The sequence below is a fragment of the Desmodus rotundus genome, chromosome 11, assembly GCF_022682495.2.
Source record: "Desmodus rotundus isolate HL8 chromosome 11, HLdesRot8A.1, whole genome shotgun sequence".
Taxonomy (NCBI): domain Eukaryota; kingdom Metazoa; phylum Chordata; class Mammalia; order Chiroptera; family Phyllostomidae; genus Desmodus; species Desmodus rotundus.
In genome coordinates this window covers 32556351-32563097 of record NC_071397.1, presented here as the reverse complement: position 1 = coordinate 32563097, position 6747 = coordinate 32556351, and the positions used below count along the sequence as shown (strand labels likewise).

The 6747-nt window shown below is 34.6% G+C and overlaps 1 pseudogene; it reads right to left on the bottom strand.

The window, feature by feature from the left end:
- Positions 1 to 5877: 5877 nt before the first annotated feature.
- Positions 5878 to 6408, bottom strand: LOC112319293 (protein SPO16 homolog pseudogene; annotated as a pseudogene).
- Positions 6409 to 6747: the final 339 nt, after the last annotated feature.

The window sequence follows — 6747 nt, the reverse complement described above, 5'->3', positions numbered from 1 at the left end:
AGAGCTCACACTCCATTCGCAGAGCCATTCTGTCACTATGCAGTTGTCCAAAATAAAAGATTTCTTTCTGTATACCTAATTTCACTAATCCAAGTATTCAAATATCTCACAAATATTTCGCTATTTCTTTCTTTTAGTCTTTGCCAATAAAATAAAATATGTTAATCATCTGGATGTAACATAACACCTATTTTTGGCCCATATTTTTAGCCAAAAACTCCCCAGAATACACATCAATCAAATAAATACAAACCTATTGTACCTCAAATAAAGAAGTAGTTAGGTATTTGATAGATGTCTAGTAAGAATGTAATACTGTTTCATGTAACAAATACTATTTTTTATAAACACATATTCAAATATTTTCTAAATGGGCATTTCCTTGCGTAAGTTGGCAATATAGAAGAAAGCAGTTGTGGTGTGGTCATCAACCAGAGCTTTCACTGAAAACAGTGGGCTATTTGTGTTTGATTTGAAATTTTTTTTAATTACTTTATTGTTGTTCAGTTACAGTTGTCTGCATTTTCTCCCCAACCCTCCACCCCATCCCAGCCAAACCCACCTCCCTCCCTTGCTTCCACCCTCCCCCTTGGTTTTGTCCATGTGTTCTTTATAGTAGTTCCTCACAACCCTTCTCCCTACCGTCCCCTCTCCCCTCCCCTCTGGTTATTGTTAGATTGTTCTTAATTTCAATGTCTCTGGTTATATTTTGTTTGCTTTTTTGTTTTGTTGATTATGTTCCAGTTAAAGGTGAGATCATATGGTATTTGTCCTTTACAACCTGGCTTATTTCACTTAGCATAATGCTCTCCAGTTCCATCCATGCTGTTGCAAAGGGTATAAGTTCCTTCTTTCTCTCTGCTGTGTAGAATTCCATCATGTAAATGTACCATAGTCTTTTGATCCACTCATTTACTAATGGGTACTTAGGTTGCTTCCAGCATTTGGCTATTGTAAATTGTGCTGCTATGAACATTGGGGTGCATAGGTTCTTTTGGATCGGTGATTCAGGGTTCTTAGGGTATAATCCCAGCAGTGGAATTGCTATGTCAAAAGGCAGTTCCATTTTTGGTTTTCTGAGGAAATTCCATACCATTTTCCACAGTGGCTGCACCAGTCTGCATTCCCACCAACAGTGCACTAGGGTTCCTTTTCTCCACAGCCTCTCCAACAATTGTTTGTTTGATTTGTTTATGATGGCCATCCTGACTGGTGTGAAGTGGTATCTCATTGTGGTTTTAATTTGCATCTCTCTGATGGCTAGAGATGCTGAGCATCTTTTCATATGTCTCTGGGCCCTCTGTATGTCCTTCTTGGAGAAGTGTCTGTTCAAGTCTTTTGTCCATTTTTTAATTGGGTTTTTTGTCTTCCCAAAAAGTGGACTGGAGTCGTATGAGTGCTTTATATATTTTGGAGATCAAACCCTTGTCTGAGGTATCATTGGCAAATATGTTTTCCCATATAGTTGGTTCCCTTTTCATTTTAATGCTGTTTTCCTTAGGCATGCAGAAGTTTTTTAATTTGATGAGGTCCCATTTGTTTATTCTTTCCTTTATGTCCCTTGTTCTAGGGGACATATCAGTGAAGATGTTGCTGTGTGGAATGTTTTCCTGCCAATGTTTTCCTCTAGGACTTTTATGGTGTCATGTGATGATATATCTTACATAGTGCAGATACTCTAGACTTTCTAATATTTACAAAATAGAAATTTGCACTTACTCTGGGGATTTTCTAATTCATTGTATTAACAAGTGGAGAAAATGCCAAAAAAAAACCCCAATCCCCCCCAAACCCACAAGCTCTATAGATTACAATTTGGTGAAATATATTGATATTTATAAAATGACTAACTCATTTCTATCCAACAGTTAATTTTTTTAAAAAACTAACTTAAAATACATTAGCAAATCATTAAATGGGACAGCCACATTCTGTGTTTTTCCTAATATTAGATAGTGTTTAAGTACTGCAGGTGAATGGGCATGGAACTGTCAAAGTCACCTAAATTATCATCTGCCTCATAACAGAATCATTCCCTATTAGAATTAGACTAGAATTTGAGACCATTTCTTGTGGCCCATTTAGAAGATAAGAAAAGTGAAGCCAAGAAAAAAACACTTCAATATAACAAAAATCAAACTTCCACTCCAGTTTCCTAAACTTTTTCAGTTCACAGGGTCCTTAGTTCTCAGAAAGTTTACCATGATTCTCCTAGTACAAAACACACACCTAACAGTTCCTTTTATTAAGTAATTACACCAAAACAATTTAGATTTATTTATGCTCTAAAATCTCAGTAGACATTTAAACAAAATCATACATGATAATTGAAGAAAATAATTATTCCATTACATAATTACTTATTGATGGGATATTTGCTCCTGCTAGGCACTGTAAGATTTCTCAGACCTTGGAATCTGATTGTGTACTAGCATCCTCACTTTCTCCTCCACGCTGATTTTCCCATGCCACTTGGTTTTCATCACAGTAACTGTTGAAGCCTCAGCTTCACCCAAACACGATGCAATTGAAGGGAATATAGTGTGACAGAATGTCAAATTGTGAACTTCCCTGAGCTAGTTTGTGCCATGTCCAATGTATATCAAGTACCACTGTGTTTCCCTCAAAAAATGTTAAAATACCTCATAGCATCCTGTGAGTTCACTGACCATGCCCCAGGGCCATTTGTTGCACAGTAAGAGAACCACGGGTCTAGACAAACATAGAGATAATTAGAATTCCTGATTCTGAGTTCGATATGCTTTCCACTATATTAAAAATACATAGGCTGAAATACCAGTTCTGTCACTTATTCAGCTATGAGTTAAATTACTTAAACTTTCTACTTTAAGTTCTTAATTTTAAGGTAGAGATAATGACTACTTTGGAGTGGTGGCAAGTATCAAATTAATCACCACAGTTGGGTCAGAATAGAATGCTTCTGTTATTTTCCAGTACTTATCACCACACACATAGCAGATAGTATTTCAAGTTTATATTGAAAAATATTGCCTGCTATTGTCACTTCATAAAACACCTTAGGTTCTATTAATATCTACCTATGTTGATTTGCCATACTAAATCTCACTTTTTAAACCTTGACATTAAAAGATGATACCTGACATATGTAAGTTTTTCACATAATAAGATGAAAAGCTATCTACTATAAACAGAGAAGAAATAACTCACACACATGACACAGATTGTGAATACTATACTTTGAAATAGCATTTTATTCTCCACTAGTTTTTTATAAATAGCAAGTATAAAAAAATATTTTTATGTAAATACCAAAATATTACTCATGTATCATGTATGCTTAAATTTACGTTCATTAAAGGACTAGAAGAGTAGGAAGTATAGTATCTGCAGTACTCAGAAAAAAATTTAATTATAAAATATTTTGAAATGTCATTATATTATGAATGTTTTGCTTTTCTCTCCAAGGTTACATTATTTATCCATGAGAAAACACAATTTTCTTTGTCATATCTACATTGACCTTAATGATTGAGCTAATAGAATGCCTAAAAATAAAATTTCAATCCAGCATGATCTAATTAAATAGACAGCTATGGGATTTGACTTTTTAGAACATTGTGACTCAGAAATAAAAATATTTTATTTATATTTTGAAATGATGCACTCATAATGACCTGAGAGGTCATACAACTAATTCAAACCTTATTTATTAATTAAGAAGGGCTTGTAGGAAAAATTATAAAGGACACATGGACAATAATGGGGGTGGGGGTGGAAATGGGAAAAAAAATACTTACTAAATGGTCAAAGAAAAACAAGTCATCAACAACTGCCCTAACTATATTATCCACTCATACAAAGTTTTATGGCTAATGTGAGTGAGTGCAAAGGCACAGAATTTAGAAATGCAGCAATACTCAATAATGACTAATTCCTCAGCATGCAAAGGAGTTAATGATATATTTATTTCCTGAGGTTTTCTATAGTATGCATGACATTTGGTTCAGTTTGGTTGATGAGTTAAAATTCATCAAGTGGACAGCAAGATGGCTTTTTTTCAACCTCACCTGAGGATATGTTCATTGATTTGAGAGAGGCAAAGGGAGGAAGAGAGAAGGGAGGAAAGGAAACATCAATGTGAAAGATAAATATCCACCAGTTGCCTCTAGCACATGCCTCTACAAGGGACCAAACCAGGAGCCTAGGTATGTGCCCTGACTGAGAATGAACCTTGAGACCTTTGAGTTTATGGGACAATGCTCCAACCAATTGAGCCACACTGGCCAGGGCATGGGATGACATTTTTTGATTGAAGCATGTGTATGGACATGAGGAATCTTTCCTGATTTGACCTATTAGGATCTCAGAGTAAATATGTACATTAAAATATCTCCCTGGTATAAAGAAATTGTGAAAAGACCTTGTTTAAGTACTTTGATCACAAAGAAGTGTTCAATTCAGCAATTATATATTTAACTCATTCTAGGTTTTGACATTTGTTAGGCCAATGGTTCAGAACAGAATAAGCTATGAAAACCCACCAATTAGCAATCCCAGGGTTCTGCCATCAGGCATCTTGAATAGAAATCTCCATAATAAAAACCTCCCAAGTGGGGCCAGGCTTTCTGTAATTTTTTTAAAGCACCAGACATAATAATGATGCTCATATAGGGTTGAAAAACAGCATTGTAGGAATTTTTAAGGATCTTGATTTGAACATGAGGAATGGGTAAAATTTTCTGTAGTTTGTAAATAAATGGCAAAAGGTAATAAAAACAGTATAATTAATAACATGTGCAAAAGTTAGTATTATTTACCAGATTCTATGCATCCTTCAAAGCCCAGGTCAAATTCACCTTCATGAATACCATTTTAAGTCTACATGCTTTGTGTTTGGCCCTGTTAGTCCATTATCTGTTTTTGAAAAGTCCATGTTGCAGGTTCACGTTTATGTTTTTTGCTGTGCCTTCCTCTTCACCTGCCAAAGTAAAGACTAACCAAGAGGGGAGATTAAAAGAAGAGTACCCAAATCTAAACAAAACTCATGTACAAATGTGTAAATTCCTTTTCTACCACTTTTTTCTGTGAACATTTCCACCCAGTCTTGCTGAATTAATGGCTCCCATTTCTGTCTTCTGAGAGTATTTTATTTATGACATTTTTATAGATTAGTTATTTTATAGTATAGAGTTGGTTGTTTTTAACATAGTTGTGTTATGATTTCCTTAGTGAAAAACTAAGTCAATAATTTTTTGCATCTCTAAAAAGCTATCACAGTGTCTGGAAAATAGATTTGTGTAAGTATCTGTTTCATAATGCTGAAGCTTATCTGACATTTTATACTTTTCCAATAGCACTTACTATAAATCTGTCTATTAATATCATGTGTGAATGTATATTTGTGCATGCTTTGGAATGTGATGTCTGCTACTTGTCTGGAAGTGCCTTGAAAGAGAGACTGAGTATTATTCAAATCTGTATCCACCCACCTCATCTCATAGACTATAGTAGATATTTTTTTCATGTTCCTTGAATTAGGGCTGGCTTCCTTGTATCGAAGTCTAATTATTGGGACAATATATTATAAGGAAGAGATTTTGGACAACACTGAACATCACAGTAAAAGTATTGACTTGACTCAGTAGATAATGGAATCTTATTATGGTTTCTTGAAGGGAAAAAATGAGGTATAGTGGGAAAGAGAGCTTACTCCGTTCCTTTTTAGTTGTATAATTTTGATGAATTCCCATAACATTTCTTCTTTTCATTTTTAACTGTACATATGTTATTTTAAATATTAAAAATCTTTAAATATATATTTGAACATTGACCATGATAATTAAACTGTTCTAATTATTTTAACATTATTTCCAAAAAACGTTTATAATTTATACTCTAATTTGGGTTAAATGAATCACTGAGTTTTACCTTTTGAAATGTTTTCCAAACAGGACTTTGCTCAATAATATAAGCTAGTTGCTCCCATTCTGTAGCAGATGCTATCTATGTATGGTTTGATGTTGACCTTGGTTATAGTGCACATAAGATTGATAGCATTTACTGTGTTGTGTACTGGAAGTATCTATAAGTTACTACCCAGGAATCTCTGCTGAGTCCTGAGCATAAGTTTCCATTCCTCGAGTCCATGGAGGGCAGGAGGCAGAACTAGAAAGTATTTTGGTGAATGTTAATAAACTTCTCAATTTGGGGTAGAAATATTTCTTCAGCTGACATAAAGCATTCTTTAGCATCCACCAATTAAAATACAAATCCAATACAAGAAAATATAATTGATCCATTCTCCACTGAATCTGAATACTGAATCTTGTGGCTTCAGTTTTCAAGGGGAGCTGCAACTTCACAAGTTTTAAGAGATGTGTTAATAATAATAGTGGCTTTATTTTTTTCCCCAACACTTTTAGCCATCTGCCTTTGGATTAACCCAACCTGTGATGGTTTCACAATCTGCCAACTCACTGGCTTCCAAGCTTCATAACTTTTCTACATCTCAATTTCATCATGTGTGAAATAAGAGAACTGGACTATGGCTATGGATCACAAACTTTATTGATAATCAGAATCAACTGGGGAAATATGTTAAAAATATAAATTCCTTATTCCCACCCAAGTTCATCTAAATTTGAATCTCTGGGGATAGACCCCAAGAGTCCATAGTTTTAAAACATGCCCCTCTGACTCTGATCATAGGTCATGCATGGTCTGTGGAGCAGTAGCATCAGCATAACCTGACTTAAAAATGCAAAC